General features: G+C 36.2%; 1 pseudogene; it reads right to left on the bottom strand.

Moving 5' to 3' along the window:
• Positions 1–17252, bottom strand: part of LOC143641094 (F-BAR and double SH3 domains protein 2-like) — a 130853-nt pseudogene that overhangs the window by 9516 nt on the left and 104085 nt on the right.

The raw sequence follows: 17252 nt of genomic DNA, 5'->3' as shown, positions 1-17252 counted from the left end.
CTTACATCATTCACTTATTAATTTCACAATTATTAATCCAAGACCCACTGTGTGCCAGGCATTGTCCCAGGAGCTCATGACACAGAAAAGGTACAAACACAAAGTTTATACTTTCATAAGCCTTTAATGGGGAACCAGGCAAAGAAATATGAAGACAAGTAAGACTTAATCTGGCTGGCACTAAGAGCTATACAGTCATGTACCACATAATGACATTTTGGTCAACACTGGATCACACATATATGGTGGTCCCATAAAATTATAATGGAGATGAAAAATTAAAAAACAGCATTGTAGCCATCATGATGTCACAGTATAACATATTATTCATATGTCTGTGGCATCATTAGTGTAAACAAATCCACCATGCTGCCAATCATATATATGTACAGCACACATAATTATGTATAGTATATAGTATTTGATAATGATAATAAACAACTAGGTTTTAGTTTATATTTAATATACTTTTAATCATTATTTTGGTGTGTAATCTCTACTTACTAAAAAAACAAGTTTACTGTAAAACAATTTATGCTGGCCAACAGTAGCCTTGTACATGTCACGTTTATTGCATCTTTGGATTGCATGAGTTTATCTTGTGCTTGATTTAATCTCATGTTGTTTTGTTCGTCATGGTCTGATGAACAGAAATAATATATCTCTACCACACAGGCTAGGTGTCTATTAGGCTATACCATCTAGATTCGTATAAGCTCACTCTACAATGTTTGAATGACGATAAAGTCACCAAATGCTGCATTTCTCAGATCATATTCCCGTAGTTGAGTGAGAGATGACAGTATGGTGAACAAAACAGTGTTATGGGATAGAGTAGTAAAGAGCTAGCTATGTGTTTAGGTGGCTGAGGTGACCTTTGGAGGCTATTTGAGTTGAACTACAATGAAGATAAGGGCAGTCAACAGATATATGGGGAGACACAGTTCTAATCAGAGGGAACAACAAGTGCAAAGATGTGTACTCAGGAAGGAACCTGGTACTTTTGAAGCCAGAAAGGCAGCCAGAGTGGCCAGTGTACTGAGTGTGTGAAGTGGAGGAATGGCCTGACATAAAGCTGGGGAGAATGCCTGTAGTCCGATCAGGCTAGACATTACGGATTCCAGTGAAGAGTTCGGGCTGGGAACGGTTTTTTAGGAAAAGGAATGGAATTAACATTTAAAGCTTAAAAAGGGTTTTTTTTAGAAAAGGGGATGGAATTAACTCCTTTATATGTAAAAAATAATTGTAGCTGGAAAATGGATCGTTGGGAAGCTAGTGTCAAAGAAGCCTAATTATGAGGGCTCATCCCCATCTTATAACAATCAAAGAAATGGCCTAGATAAAGATGAGAGCAGTAAATATGGTGAAAAGTGAATAGATTCAGGATATGTTGTGGAGGTGGGCACAACAGGACTGGCTGACAGACTGAATGTGGGAGTGAGGGAAAGAAAGGAACTGGAAAATTGAAACACCATTTACTTTGTGTTGAATATAAAGTAATTGGATAAGCAGGAAAGGATGAGAGAGAGTAAGAACTATTATACCAAACCAAGTTTGGAAATTCTGGCATCTGTTAATCCAGATTTCCTGCTCAATATGGACAAGAGGGAATTATATTAGGATGAGTAAAGGCAAAGTATTAAAAACTGCTTTGGGAAACAATTTTATTTTGATATGAATTTTGAGGTTCATTCTAATGGAGGGTTTATGCCAAGCAGGCAATAGAGAGTAAGGGTAAGAGCTGTATTTACTGAATATACTGTATTTACTGAACTAGGTACTATGCCAAGTGCTTTGCTATAAAGGTAATCTCTCATTTAATCTTCACATTTATTTTACAATATTATCCCCATCATGTAGATAAGGAAACTGAGGCTCATAGAAATTAAGAGGCTGACTAGAGTAACCTCATGTAGTTCATAAGCAGTGAGACAGGATTTAACTCAAGAAATCTAATATCAGAGCTTAAACTCTTCATCATTATGTTTCGTTCCTTTAGATATTAACTGAATACTAACATTATGCTAGGTGTCCTGTGAGAAGCTGGGTAGACACAGTCACATGTATCTTTAGGTTTGTCACAATTTAATATCAGCAATATCTTAATACAAACCTTGTAGGAATAAACAACTTTGCAGGTGAGTGGATAATTTCTTAAGGTACCAGAAGGACTGGAACTGCTGTCATCAAAAACATCCATATTGTCTTCAAACTCTTCTCCTTCTTCTCTTTCATTATCTGCATTTAGCTAGAAAAAATTAAAAACCATTAGCTAGTTTGCTTGCTTCAAGAAAATGTCTGGAAACAGGAAAATCACCTAAAATTGAACTGTTCCAAAATGTTAATTTACTTATTCGATTATACATAGATAGGACTGTCTGTTCATGCATGCATGTTAATAGAGGATAGAGATCATTTTTACAATCAAAAGTAAAATATGTTTCAAATAGAGAAGAAATATTTATTAGTATCTTTCACTTTTTATTCTTAAATACTGACTGACAATAGGCAACAAAAGAATAAAATAGCTTTGCATGGTGGTGCATGCCTGTAATCCCAGTGGTTTGGGAGGCTGAGGAAGGAGGATCCTGAATTCAAAGCCAGCCTCAGCAACTTACTGAGGTTCTAGCGAGACTCTGTCTCAAAATAAAAAAATAAAAAAGGATGGGGATATGGCTCAGTGGATAAGCACCCCTGGGTTCAATCACTGGTACCAAAAAAATTTTTTAAAAAGCTAAAATAAAATAAATTGGACCATCGAAATTAAAAATTGTTTTGCATCAATGGACAATAAAATGACAGGATCCCACAGAATGAGAGAAAGTATTTGCAAATCATATACCTGATGTGGGATTAACATCCAGAATATATAAAGAATGCTTAAAACTCAACAATAAAAAACAACCCAATTAAAAAATAGGCAGCCAGGTTCAGGGTGCACACCTGAAATCCCAGTGGTTTGGGAGGCTGAGGCAGAAGGATTGTGGGTTCAAAGCCAGCCTCATCAATAGCAAGGTGGTAAGCAACTCAGTGAGACCCTGTCTCTAAATAAAATACAAGGCTGGGGATGTGGCTCAGTGGTCAAGTGCCCCTAAGTTAAATCCCCAGGATCCTCCCAACCCTGCAGCAACAACACAACAACAAAAGGCAAAGAACCTGAATGGATATTTTTCTAAAGAAGATATATAAATGGACAAGAAGCACATGAAAAGATCCCAACATGTTTAATCATTGGGAAAGTGCAAATTAAAACCATGATATACCATTTTATACTCATTATGGCTATTTTCAAAAAGCTATTTTCATAAATGTTGATGAGGATGTGGAAAATTGGACCATTGTACACTGTTAATGTTACTGTATATAGTACAGCTGGTGTGGAAAAACAGTAGTATGGTGTTTACTTAATAAATTAAACATAGAGTTACATATAATCCAACAATTCCATTTCTGGGTAGAAACCCCAAAGAATTAAAAGCATGGACTAGAATAGAAAATTGTAAACCCATGTTCACAATAGTAGTGTTTACAACAGCCAAAAGGTGGAAGCAACCCAAGTGTCCAGTAACAGATGAAAAGACAAACAAAATTGGTACATACATACAATGGAATATTACTCAGTCTTAAAAAGGAAGGAAATTCCGACAATGTTACCACAAGGATGAACTTTGAGGACAGTATGCTAAGTGAAATAAGCCAGTCACAAAAAAATAAACCCCATAATTCCACTTATATGAGATATCTAGAGGAGTCAAAATCATAGAGACAAAAAGTAGAAAGGTGATTGTCAGGAACTGCGGTGAGTAATGGGAAGTCATTTCTGCAAGATGAGATGGATACTGAGGACAGTGCCACAACATTGTGAAGTTTACTTAATGTCATAGAACTATATGCTAAATAATAAACAGGTATAACTAGATGATAAACAGGTATATTGACACAAAAGGAAAAGTCCCCTGTGCAGTGTTACACAGGAAAATATATAATTTTCTAATCTGAGTCTCAAGGTATATTACCCACCATAGCTAAAAGGCATATTAATTAAAGTAGTATTGGATGTTCAAAATGTATATGTATTTATCTATAGCACCATTTGTGCTATATTAAATATAAATAATATTTACACAAGCATAGTTGTCTGTCAAGGGAGTGCAGGACAAAGAAAACTGAGGGATGGACTGGGGTTGTGGCTCAGTGGCACGTACAAGGCACTGGGTTCAATCCTCAGCACCACATAAAATAAATAAATAAAATAAAGGTATTGTGTCCACCTACAACTGAAAAACGGAGGAAGGGGAGAGAGGGAGGGGGAGGGGGAGGGGGAGGAGGATCACTAATACTTTTAAATTGACTCCTCTTATAAAATTCTAAGAATTCCTAAATTTTAAGAATATCTAAGAAATTCTAGAGACCCGCAGGGAATTCTAGAAGAATAAACTACATTTTTCCTGCCACATTTACTGCCACCACTTCAAACGTCCTGACATAGTTTCATTTATAATTATTACTGAAAATTCTCCACATGTCAGTGAGGTAATCTTGTGCCTGATCTTACAGTTATTCATTTGTAATCCCTCAGGCCAGTGGCAAAATAAGTTTAGATCTTGACTTCTCAAATCTCAGACTTCAGATTCTATTGTTTTTTCCTACAGGGAATGGTGTTATACAAAAAATAAGGATGATGTTCTAGAAATTTCCATAACACTAACTTAAAAAAAATATTTCAACTACTATAAGACATTCCCTTCACACTCTAAGAAAGGTTATAAACATTTAAAAAATGTGGGTATTACAAAAAAATTTAAAAATGCTCATACATTTATAAAAATGAAGGTAGAACAAATTTCTAAAAAATATATAAAATGTTAATATTGTACTGTGCTATGGCACTTGGAATCAATTCAAGACATTTTAACTTGGCAACAATGGTTGACACTAAACATTCCTTTCCCTGCTCTATTTTTGAGTTCATTTTTTGGTTCTTATGGAAGGGAATGAAAGGCTTCAGTGACAGCAACACATGCTTCTGCACTGCTCCAGCACCTTCCGGAATCATATCATCTCAGAATAATTTCTTCCTTTTCCCCTCTTCTACCCTCACAAAACTATTTAGAAAAATTTTTTTCTAAATATTTTTATGGTTGTAGATGGACACAATACCTTTATTTCATTTGTTTATTGTATGTGGTGCCAGGGATCAATCCCAGTGCCTCACACATGCTAGATAAGTATTCTACCACTGAGCCACAGCCCTGGCTCCAACCCCTCACCTTCCCACCCCCGCCCCGTGGTGGAGGAGATGGAAGTCAGGGTCTCCTACATGCTACTTCTGAGCTACACACCAGCCCCCTCCTCTACCCTCTTGACTCAGCATTTCTAAAATTACATTCTTCTTCTATTATCTAAAGAACTGCACTCAATTCTTTTTCTTCCGGTCACTTGACAGAACTTCAATCAAAATGATTTTTTTTCTAGCTGTACTAGTATTTTTCCTTCCTTAGATGTTGTAAAATGCTTACTGTTATTGCCAGGACAGATAAGAAGAATCTTTTTGAGTTGGTTTTAGTAGTGGTCTTCTTGTACTCAGCAAAATAACCTCAGATAGGCACCATGGGCTTTGTGGTACTCTCTAGGAAGCAGTGGGCTCTGAGTCTGTTGGACTTGAGTGTGAGAGCTGACCATGTCACCTCCTGTGTGACCTTGGGCAAACTACTTAACTTCTCCAACTCAATTATCTCATCTCTCTAATGAAGTTAATGACTGCTTCACAGGGTACCATAAGGATTAAATGAGGTAATACATTTAAAACAATTAATGCATGCTTGCTGCACAGAAGGCACTTAATAAACCATTAGCTTTTATTGTTTCTATGAGGTAGGGAGAATCTAGATAAAGAATCTGTTAATACTCAATACAGGGGAAGGCAGCTGCTTATAGAAAATAAACAACAGAACCTCTGAACTCCATGTGGACAGAGAAGTGATCACAGTGAACATTATTCCAAATATGACACAAAAAGTTATGAAATATGTGAAAAAGTATCAGGAAAATGGATTCCTGCTTCCAAGCAAGATGGACTATCAGGGTCTAAACTAACTAAAAACTGTTCAAAATATATGGAAGAGGGCTGGGGTTATAGCTCAGTGGTAAAGCGCTTCCTTAGCATGTGTGAGGCACTGGATTCAATCCTTAGGACCACATATAAATAAATAAATAAATAAATAAATAAATAAATAAAGGTATTGTGTCCATTTACAACTAAAAATGTTTAATAAATATGTATTTATAAATATGTGTGTGTGTGTGTGTGTGTGTGTGTGTGTGTGTGTGTGTGTGTGTGTATACATATAGTTTTTAAGACACTGGACATTAAGTAATGACCTACTGCCAGAAAAAGTTCCTAGGCAGAGACATAAGGAGAGGAAATCCAGGCAGAGAGGATGATGGTCTCCCAGAACTGATGAAGTAGAACTAGGAATTCAGGAAGGCCAAAGTGGCTGGAGTTGAGACTGCAGAGTGATGAAGAGGAGGGTGGGAGAGAGAGACAGAGATAGACAGATATCATGGGAAATCTGCAGAGGACAAGTATTCAGCTGAGTACTGATCAGTACATGTTATATGAAGAAAGTATGTGTGGTTAAGAATAGAACCACCCAAATGGATTAGAGAAAATGATCCACAGATATTGCACAGATTTGACAATAATTCCTGTTCTCTCCTAATAGAATAGAAAACCTCAGAAGGCTCAGGGCATCAGGTGGAGTTCTCAGAAAACCAGTAAGGATACAGAAGAACCAACTTGACTTAACTGACATTTATAGAACATAATATCTAACAGCAGCAAGTACATGAGAAACATTTACCAAGATATACCATATACTAGGTCACAAAACAATTTAGTAGGATTCAAGTATGTCAAGTATGTCGGACTACAACAGAAACAAATTAGAAATCACTAACAGCTATGTGTGATGATGCAAGTAGACTGTAATCCCAACTACTTGGGAAGCTGAGGAAAAAGGATCACAAATTTGAGGCCAGGCTGCAAAACTTAGTGGTCCCTGTTAAAAAAAAAAAAAGGCTAGGTAGAGCATTTGCCTAGCATGCACAAGGTCCTGGGTTCAATACATAGTAAAACAACACACACACACACACACACACACACGCGCGTGCGCACACACACACAAAAGGGGGAAAAAAAAGAGACCAGTAACAAAAAATATCTGGAGCTGGGCATGGTGGCACACCACACCTGTAATTTCAGTGATTCCAGCAGCTGAGGCAGGAGGATCAAGTCCAAGGTTAGCTCAGGCAACTTAGTAAGACTACGTCTTAATATATAAAATAAAAAGAGCTGGTAGTGTGCCCCTGTGTTCAATCTCCAGTACTGACAAAAAATTATGTAAAAATGATTTAGAAAACCCAGAACAACTTTGAGAACATCTTTAAGAAGTTGGGGGAGCCAGGTGTGACGGCACACGCCTATAAATGCAGCATTCAGGAGGCCGAGACAGAAAGATTGTGAATTCGAAGTCGGTCTCAGCAACTTAGTGAAACCCTGTCTCAAAATAAAAAATAAAAAGGGCTGGGATGTGGCTCAGTGGTTAAGTGCCTCTGGGTTCAATCCTTGGTACAAAAAAAAAGTTGGAGGACTTATCCTCCCTGACTTCAACATTTTATAATTTTGGGGGCGATGGTGTTTATTTCTACTCAACAAAATCCAACCTGTTACTTGGAACACCTTAAGACTCCTAAACAGTCTCCCTCTTCAAATCCTATCTTCACAGATAGTATAGGTTGATTCCAATCACAGTCATGCATTGCTTAGAGATGGGGACTACTTCTGAGAATGCATTGTTAGATTGTTAGGGGTTTTTATCATGGTGTGAACATCGCAGAGAATGCTTACCAAATTAAGAGGCCTATGTTACTACATGACAATTTTTTTCTTTCTATATTTTAGATGACATAATTCTTACGGGACCATCATTAGATGGGCACCCATTGTTACATCTTGGGAGCAAGTTTTTACCCCTCATATATCAGATCACACACTAATTTCTAAGGTATATAAAGAACTCAAAAAGCTAAACACCAAAAAAAAAAAAAACACAAAACAAAACAAACAAACAAACAAACAAAAACCCACAACCCAATCAATAAATGGGCCAAGGACATGAATAGACACTTCTCAGAACAGGATATTCAATCAATCAACAAATATATGAAAAAAATATTCATCATCTCTAGCAATTAGAGAAATGCAAATCAAAACTACTCTAAGATACCATCTGACTCCAGTCAGAATGGCAGATATTATGAAGACAAACAATAATAAGTGTTGGTGAGGATGTGGGGAAAAAGGCACACCCATACATTGCTGGTGGGACTGCAAATTGGGGCAGTCAATTTGGAAAGCACTATGGAGATTCCTTGGAAATCTGGGAATGGAACCACCATTTGACCCAGCTATCCCTCTCCTCAGACTATACCCAAAGGACTTAAAAACAGCATACTACAGGGACACAGCCACATCAATGTTTATAGCAGCACAATTCACAATAGCTAAACTGTGGAGCCAACCTAGATGCCCTTCAGTGGATGAATGGATTAAAAAATGTGGTATATATACACAATGGAATATTACTCAGCACTAAAAGAGAATAAAATTATGGCATTTGCAGGTAAATGGATGCAGTTGGAGAAGATAATGCTAAGAGAAGTTAACCAATCCCAAAAAAACATTTTATAATTTTATAGGACTTAAGACAATGGAGTACTGGCATCAAACTAGACAAATAGATCCACCAATGAAACCAAACAAATGTTGAGCAATAAACACTAGTGGATTACTGGTTGACTAATGAGAGATGGGAAAGGCAGATTACAAAGGAAATGAGGAAACCTCTGGTGGTAATAGATACGTTCATCATTATAATGGTGGTGGTTTCATGGTGTATACATGTGTCTGTATGTATTAGACTGTGCACATTTAGATATGTGCAGATTATCGTATGTCAATTCTATCACAGTAAAGCTGTTAAAAATATTAAAAAAACTTGGGAATTTTAATGTCATCTTTCATACAGTACTTGATGCTATAAAACCATTAACTACATTGGAAATGGGACCTTCAATGATGATTCAACAAATGCTTCAGAAATGAAAAATAATAAAAGAATGCACAGCTATTAAAACATCATAGAAGTTAGAGGAAGAAAGGGAACTCAGAGATGGTGAAATAATTGATAAAGAGCAGGACTTCAGAGGGAGATATATTTTGGTTCAAATGTCACTTCTCTTCATTTATATGCTGTGTGCCTTCAGGAGGTATTTAATTCTCCCAAGTGTGTGTCCTCAACGTAAATACACTCAGGATTTTTGTGCTCATTAATTAATTGTGCACATATATATAACGTATGATTGTATTTGGCAGAATACCTGGGTCATAATACACTCTATCAATGTGAACTCCCTCCATTGAGTAGTAATGCACCTGTCAGAACTAGAGTAAATGGCTTTTCTGAGGTTCAGATAAATATTTTTAACATGTACTATGTATAAGAAACTGTGTCAGGCACTTTATTTTTTTCTTGTATAAAATTAAGTTAATTCCTTTATTTCATAGAAATCATAATTGATGAGATAGTTTTAAGAACTTTGAATTAATAACTTAATTTCCTAAAAAAGTCATCATAAACAAAATAAAGTTGATAATAACAACACAGTATTCCACTAGGTAGAGATAAATAGCATTACTTTTTTTTTTAAACTATGTTGCCTCTGCTGCTTTCAAATTTGCCTTTTCTGTCTCAGGAGTAACTGGGATTACAGGAGTTTGCCACTGCATTCAGCTCATTATCTTTTCTGATGGCTTTTCTTCTAGTAATAACATATATGTACATACATTTTTTAAAATTTATTTATCCTCACATTTTTGTACTAAGAGCATAACATCTACTTTTGTTACATTTTTCATAAATAACATACCATAATTAACTATAGCTACTTTGCTGTACAATAGATCTCCTCATTTATTCTTTTCTAACTATGATCATATTTCCTTTAACCATATACCTTCACCCAATCATCCCAATCTCTAGGAACCACCATTCAACTCTACTTCTGAGATAATTTTTTTTAAGATTTCACATATAAGAGAGAATATAAGATATTTATCTTTTTGTGCCTGGATTATTTTACTTGACATAATGTCCTTTAGATTTATCCATGCTGTCATGAATGACAGGACTGCACTGTTTTTATGGCTCAACAACATTCATATATATATATGCCATATTTTAAATTAATTAATTATTTGGTACTGGGGCACTTAACCACTGAACCATATTCCCAGACCTTTTTATTTTTAAATTTACAACAGGATCTTGCTAAGTTACTTAGAGTCTCACTAAGTAGCTGAGGCTGGCTTTGAACTTGTGATCCTTTTGCCTCAGCCTCCCAAGTTGCTGGACAGATATGCACAATTGAGCCCAACTAAATGCCACAATTTAAAACCCAGAAATCTGATGATGGATGTTTAGGTTGATTCCATATCTTAGTCATTGTGAATAGCACTGTGATAAACATGGGAAAGTAGATAACCTCCTTCAACATACTGATTTCATTTCTTTTGAATATGTACCCATTAATGGGATTGCTAGATTGGCACTTGTTATTATGGCTATGCAGAAAGTCAAGGAACATAGTATACATCCCCTCAGAGTGAAATTCTGTACATCTTTTCACCTACCTTTTGGCCGTAGCTGTCATTAAGTGAGACTGGTTCTCTTGATCTGTGGGCACTAACTTAATAGACATATTCAATTTAGTAATTCTCAGTACCTAGTGAAGGGTCTCATAAGAAGGACTGGCTCAAGGCATACTTACTGAAGTAAGCTGTTCCTACTGAGGATTTGTTAGTTTCACTAAAAGAGTAGGCTCTTTTGAATATGGAGTTTAGTTAAATAAAAACCACGATTGCTCATTTGGAAATACTGTAAATGCAAAAGCAACTGAAGATTTTTGTAGGCACATTCTACAAACTGTTTTCAACAGTTTGCATTTATAAAAATCCGCTGTTTCTTTTCACTGGGATTAGCTTAAACCAAAAACAGATTTTCATATTCAAAAACAAAGACCTCTATACTGCAAGAACTATTAGGCAATACCTGGGCTGATGGAACTAAACTACATCTCAACGGTTAAAAATATTTAATCTACTAATAAATTTGAGAGGTTTTCCATTACAAAAAAAGATTAATTTCCTTGCATTTCAATCATACTATTCAACATGGTCTTCATAATGACTGGAGTCAGAATTTCTGTGTAACTCTCATATTCAATCATCATACTCTTAGACAAAGTTGACTGTTTGCTTTTGTTCAATATTTGGGGGAAGTGGCTAAAGATAGGGAAGACAAGTACATAGTATTAGCTATAATTAGAAAGTTTAAGAAAAAAAATAAACCAATATTAAACAAGGACTGCAAATCTCTGACCAACTAATCCCACTCTGAAAATCTGTACTACAGGAAAAATTCTCAATATGGAAAAATACAGTCACCTGTTGGTATCCAAGGCAGGTTGGCTCCAGGACCTCTCATGGATACCAAAATCTATCAATGTCCAAATCTCTAATATAAAATGGCATAGTATTTGCATATTAAACAACACACATTCTCCCATGTATTTTAAATCATTGCTTACATTGCCTAATACAATGTAAATGCTATGTAAAAAGTTGTTACTGGGGCTGAGGTTATAGCTCAATGGGAGTGCTTGCCCAGCATGTGTGAGGCACTGGGTTCGAGTCTTAAGAACCACATGTAAATAAATGAAATAAAGGTCCAGTGACAACTAAAAAAATATTTTTTAAAAAAGTTGCTATACTATTTTGTCCAGGGAATATTGATAAGAGAAAAAAAGTCTGTATATGTTCACAATTGAAGTGATTTTTCTCCCAATTTTTTTGATCAGTGGTTGGTTGAATCCATGGATGCAGAATCCAGGGATATGGAAAGCCAATTATATGTGTAAAAATTTTTTATATTATTTAAAATAGCAAAAATTTGGAGGCAGTCTAAATAATGAGCATATAAGAGAACATTTAAGTGAATTTTATTATGCCTTCCTAATGGAATACTGTACAGGCACTGGAAGAATAATTATGAAGATCATCTAGTGACAAGGCATGTTAGGCAGGAAAAATACAAAATTAATTTAATTATGATAAATATATTTAAAATATATATATCAGTAATGAATATATTTCAAAACATGTTGTATACCATAAATATATATAATTTGTGCTTGCCAATTACATGAAAATGAAAAAAGAAAAGAGGAACGAATTATACCACATTGCTATCTGTAGTGTTATGGAACTTTTGGTCATTTGCCTCCCCATTCTGTTTTCTAATTTTTTTTTGTAATATAGTTATGTAACTTTTCCTATCATAGAGTTAATATAATTTCAAAAGTTAGGTTGTAAATTGGTTGTGGATTTTGAGTAAGGGAAAACAAAGAAAAAAAAGGAGGGATGAATGACATGAAGACAGACTAAGTCACTGGCAGCAATTCAAACACAGGAAGCTCTTCAGTTACCCACCAACTGAACATTTACACCAGCAGACTGTTCTCCTTTTAAACAATGTTGCCATATTCTGAGATTCTTTTTTTTTCTTCCCAGTTTTATATTCTGTACCACGTATGAAGCAGAAGACAAAGAGTCAATGCTCAAGTATAGTTCCTTCCTTATTCTATAAGGTAAATAGACTGTATATTGAAAAAACATTTATATTTTATAAGGTAATTTTCAGTTATACTGTTAATGTCTACCAGTAGTATCAATCATATTTTCTAGATGACTAATGCTTTTGTTGGCATCTATAATGGAAGAAAATATTTGGTTACTAGAATGTGTGCTTCTGCTTTACATTTGTCAGCCAGCTAGCTGTCAGTGTGAAGAGATACAATCCTCTCTAAGTTATTTTAGAGATGTTATTCAAAAGCAGGTTAAATAAATATTGGGACCTCATTAAATAATTTTGTGACTGAATCTCTCTTTAATTTATATTGTCAGTAGATCTTCTACAAAATATAATCCCTCAATGAGGAGGGAAGACATAGGATTACCAAGACTGACTAGATAGAAGGAAAATGTGGGATGAGATTGCAAAATACTTTCTTTACCAGAGACATGTCTCTAGATGAGCTGATGTCTACATACCACTAGATACACATTTCCTTCATTCCCCTCCTTTATACCCAGGAGCCCTTCCTCTTTATTTTTTGCTAAAATTGTTCAAGGACTACCTTCAAATGACATTTCCTGCATGAGGCAAACTTCTTCTAACTAGTATTGAGCTTTTCTGGCTGCATGTCACAGAACTATGAGATTTTAGAGCTGGAGATCTTGGAATCAATTAACTTAACATTCTCTCAGAAATCCAGAAAAAAGTGACTTTTCCCAAGGTGTGCTGATGATAGAGGTAAGCAATTTCATGCGGCCACACAGTGGCCCAGTCACACACTGCTACGTATCACTAAGGTCTATGAAAGTCTTGTCTTCTCTCCCAGCTTGTAAGCTCTTTGAGGAGAGAAACAAGTTTTATTTACCTCCAATTTGCCTGGAAGTAAGCACAATGTGAAGTGATACGGACCTTCTCAGGTGGTTTAGTCAGAAGAGGTGCTAGTCCAAGGATAGTAATGGGTTTGATTGGTTGGAAACAGTGCTGCTGCTGTAGAAGCCAAAAGCAAGTTTGTGCCCAGAATTTGCTGACATTATAAACTATACAACAAAGTAACCTAAAGCAGATTGGAATTAACATCTTTTAAAAGATGCAATAGGAAGAAATATTCCATGACATGAAGCAACTCTGTTCTAATGAAAACATGGCAAGCTCTTCTAACCCCAAAGTCATTTGGGTGATGTGTGGTTTTTTCCCCTGGACTGAATTACCATTAATAGTGAAATAAAAATAAACCTTCAATAGATCTTGTCTTCTTAAATGTATACCCACACACAATCCTTTTTAAATGTGCAAGTGTATGCCCATTAAAAAATCAGAATGTTATGTGAAAAAACTGAAAAAACTTCTAAGAATGTTTTAAAACTTTGGCTAATTTCTCTATCAAGGACGCTTTATTTCTGAAGGACACAACATTACAAATACAGTGGAACTTGGGAGATTTTAGCTTTTAGTTTGCTACTGTTCCACCCACCCACCTATGTATCCATATTTTTCTCCATTTCTTCCTTCAACAAATATGAAGAACCTATTATGTGCCAGACATTTAGCTGTGCAGAGCAATGAACTAGGCAGATATGGCAATTATATTTCAGAGAGGAAGACGGACAATAAACAAAAGAAAACAAAGAAGAGAAGTACAAACTGTGATAACACCATTAAGGAAATAAACAAGATGAGAGAGAGTAATGGGTAACAAGGTGGCAGTAGGAATTAGGTCTGACTAGAATGCATCACATATCCACCTATGTAGTATCAGGGAAATCAATGAACTTTTCTGATTCTTAGATCTTTAACATGACAAACCAAAGTTGAACTGGATGACATCCAAGTGGAAAGACCTTTGGATGTGAAGTAAGAAAACTTAAGCTTGTGCCCCAGGTTTGACAATCAAGTATGAGAGCCTGTGGGAGCTGGAGTTACCTTTACACTGAGCCTCCACACTGCTGAAAATTTGTTTATTTTAATTTTGAGACAGGTATGGTTATGCTGTGCAAGCAAGGTGCGAACTCCTGGACTTGAGCGATTCTCTTGTCTCAGCCTCCTGTGTCACTGAGACTACAGCTGTGTGCCACCACGCCTCACTCACACTTCTTTAAGATTTTACAACTCTGAATGTTTTTCATTTTCACTAAAGATGACTTCTGAAAACTTCAGAAAGGCTAGGTTAAGTTTTCTATTCTACTACTTCTAGCTAAGAAGTACATTTACTTCATGAATAGAATAAATAATGAGATTGGTAGATAATCATTGATAACCCCATTAATGACAATGTATTCTTTTTCTGCACATTAAAAAAAACATTAACAAACTGCTTTTATCTTCTCTCTTCTTTTTCCTGTACTTCTTTTTCATCCTTTAGTGAAAGCCCATCATATCCAAGAAAAGAAACCATACCGAGTGTAGTGTGCCATTGCTGGTGGCTGCAGGAGTGTGGGCCCATCGCTCATTTTCCAGTTCTTCTATTACTTGGTTCATGGCACTCTTTAGCCATGTGTCCACAGAAACGCCAATCTGCTTTAGCAGGTCTAGCCGGGCTTCAGCTTTCAACTTAATTATCTAAGGAAACCAAGAAAATGATCAGAAATCAAGGCATTTCCCCCCTTTCATTATTAAATTATTTCCCATTTATTTATTTAGGACAATCTTGATATTCACAAGCAATTCTTCTTGGGTATAAAAGGTAATTTATCATTTGCAGAGAGGAGGAGAAAGGAAAAGAACATAAACACAAGAGCAGTCCCCCTAAACATGGCAATAGCATACTTCTTCCTTCTATCTATCTATTGGGGGTGGGGGTATGTGCTGGAGATTGAAACCAAGGTCTTGTGCTAGATAAGCATGTGCTCTACTACTGAGCTACACCTCCAGCCCTTGACTGACTGTATATTCACAAGAGCATAGTACTGATGACACATCAAATATAACTTATGAGGGGCTGGGGTTGTGGTCAGCTGTAGAGCGCTCGCCTAGCACATGCAAGGCCCTGGGTTTGATCCTCAACACCACATAAAAATAAATAAATATAATAAAGGTATAAAAATTTAAAAATACATAACTTATGAATAGGAAAAGGAAGTATGCCATAAAGCCTACTCCCCCCCCCCCCGTTAACAAGGCTACCCCTCAGAACATCCTAAAATCCAGTATTTTCAGCCTTATAATCCAACTCTTGGTCTTTTTCTTTTCCTCTATAATCCATCTTTTACAGGCTGTGCATGGTCTCATCATGTCACTTCCCTGCTAAAATCTTCTACAAAAACTCTGGAGTGCCTACTGAATATAGAATTAACTAAATTTTAACATGGAACAAGCCATCTTTCAAATTCAACTTATTTCCTCCACTACTTTCCACACACCCTGCGCTCCCACACTACTATGTGCTGTTCCTCTAATATATCATGTGCTCTCATGCCTCTGTTTATGAGGGTCCCTCTGTGCATAATATCTTTTTATTGCCTTTTGATGTCTGGTGAGTTCCTACCTTTCAAGAGTCAGTTCAAATATTATCCTTTCTCTGAAGATCTTCATGACCACCCCGCCTCCTTACTCCATACCCCTTTCTCTGCTCCCAAGGCAGGTTATACAGACCCACTCAAAATGTGGTAGCATACACATTACTTTATACTCATCTGTGCAACTGCTGACCTTTTAAATATAACTAGGCTCCTTAATGACTGGAGCACTGACATTCGGTGCTATTCTTCTGATAAGTGTTTGATAATTGTTTTGAATGAGTATCCTATATAAAGTAACTTCTATTTGCTCTTCTAAGAAAAGATTTTACTTTGAAGAGGTATACTACTTCAGTTGATATTAATCTTAAGATGCATTCAGTGCCACTGAGTTAAAAACTACTGTTTCCTTTCAATAACCACTTTTTAATAATAAATGATCTCTTTTTAATAATTCTAATATTTTCAGCACAAGCTTAAATAACTTCTTTTTTTAATATTTATTTTTAATTTTTTGGTGGACACAACATCTTTGTTTTATTTTTATGTGGTGCTGAGGATCGAACCCAGCGTCCCGTGCATGCCAGGTGAGAGCGCTACCGCTTGAGCCACATCCCCAGCCCCAATAACTTCCCTTTTGATTTGGCTGCCTTTGGTGATTGTTTGTTGATTAATAGTCTTCTTGCTTTTAAGTTATGATGCAGCTGTCAGAAATAGTGGGGACTGGAAAAAAGTTCCTCTTCTACAAATTCAAGAAAGGGAATGACTGCCTCATCTTTAGTCCTTATTACAAAAAAACTTACTAAACAAGTGACTATAAAACCAATTTTAAATCTGTCTGAAACAGTGACTGCTCTGCTACAACAGGCATGCCTCTGAAAGTCATCCTCCAGTGACAGCTCCATGCTTGTCTGATTGACAATCTTCTCCAGCCTCATCCAGTATTCATGCCTTTACTTCTGCTTTGGGTAGTCTGCCATCTCCAAAAACCATGGCTGGGAGCAGGGGGTGAGGTGTGCAGCTCAGTGTAGAACACTTGCTTATA

The sequence above is a fragment of the Callospermophilus lateralis genome, unplaced genomic scaffold (assembly GCF_048772815.1).
Source record: "Callospermophilus lateralis isolate mCalLat2 unplaced genomic scaffold, mCalLat2.hap1 Scaffold_84, whole genome shotgun sequence".
Classification (NCBI taxonomy): Eukaryota; Metazoa; Chordata; class Mammalia; order Rodentia; family Sciuridae; genus Callospermophilus; species Callospermophilus lateralis.
The sequence above is the reverse complement of the archived record's forward strand: the minus strand, read 5'-3'. Positions and strand labels throughout refer to the sequence as shown.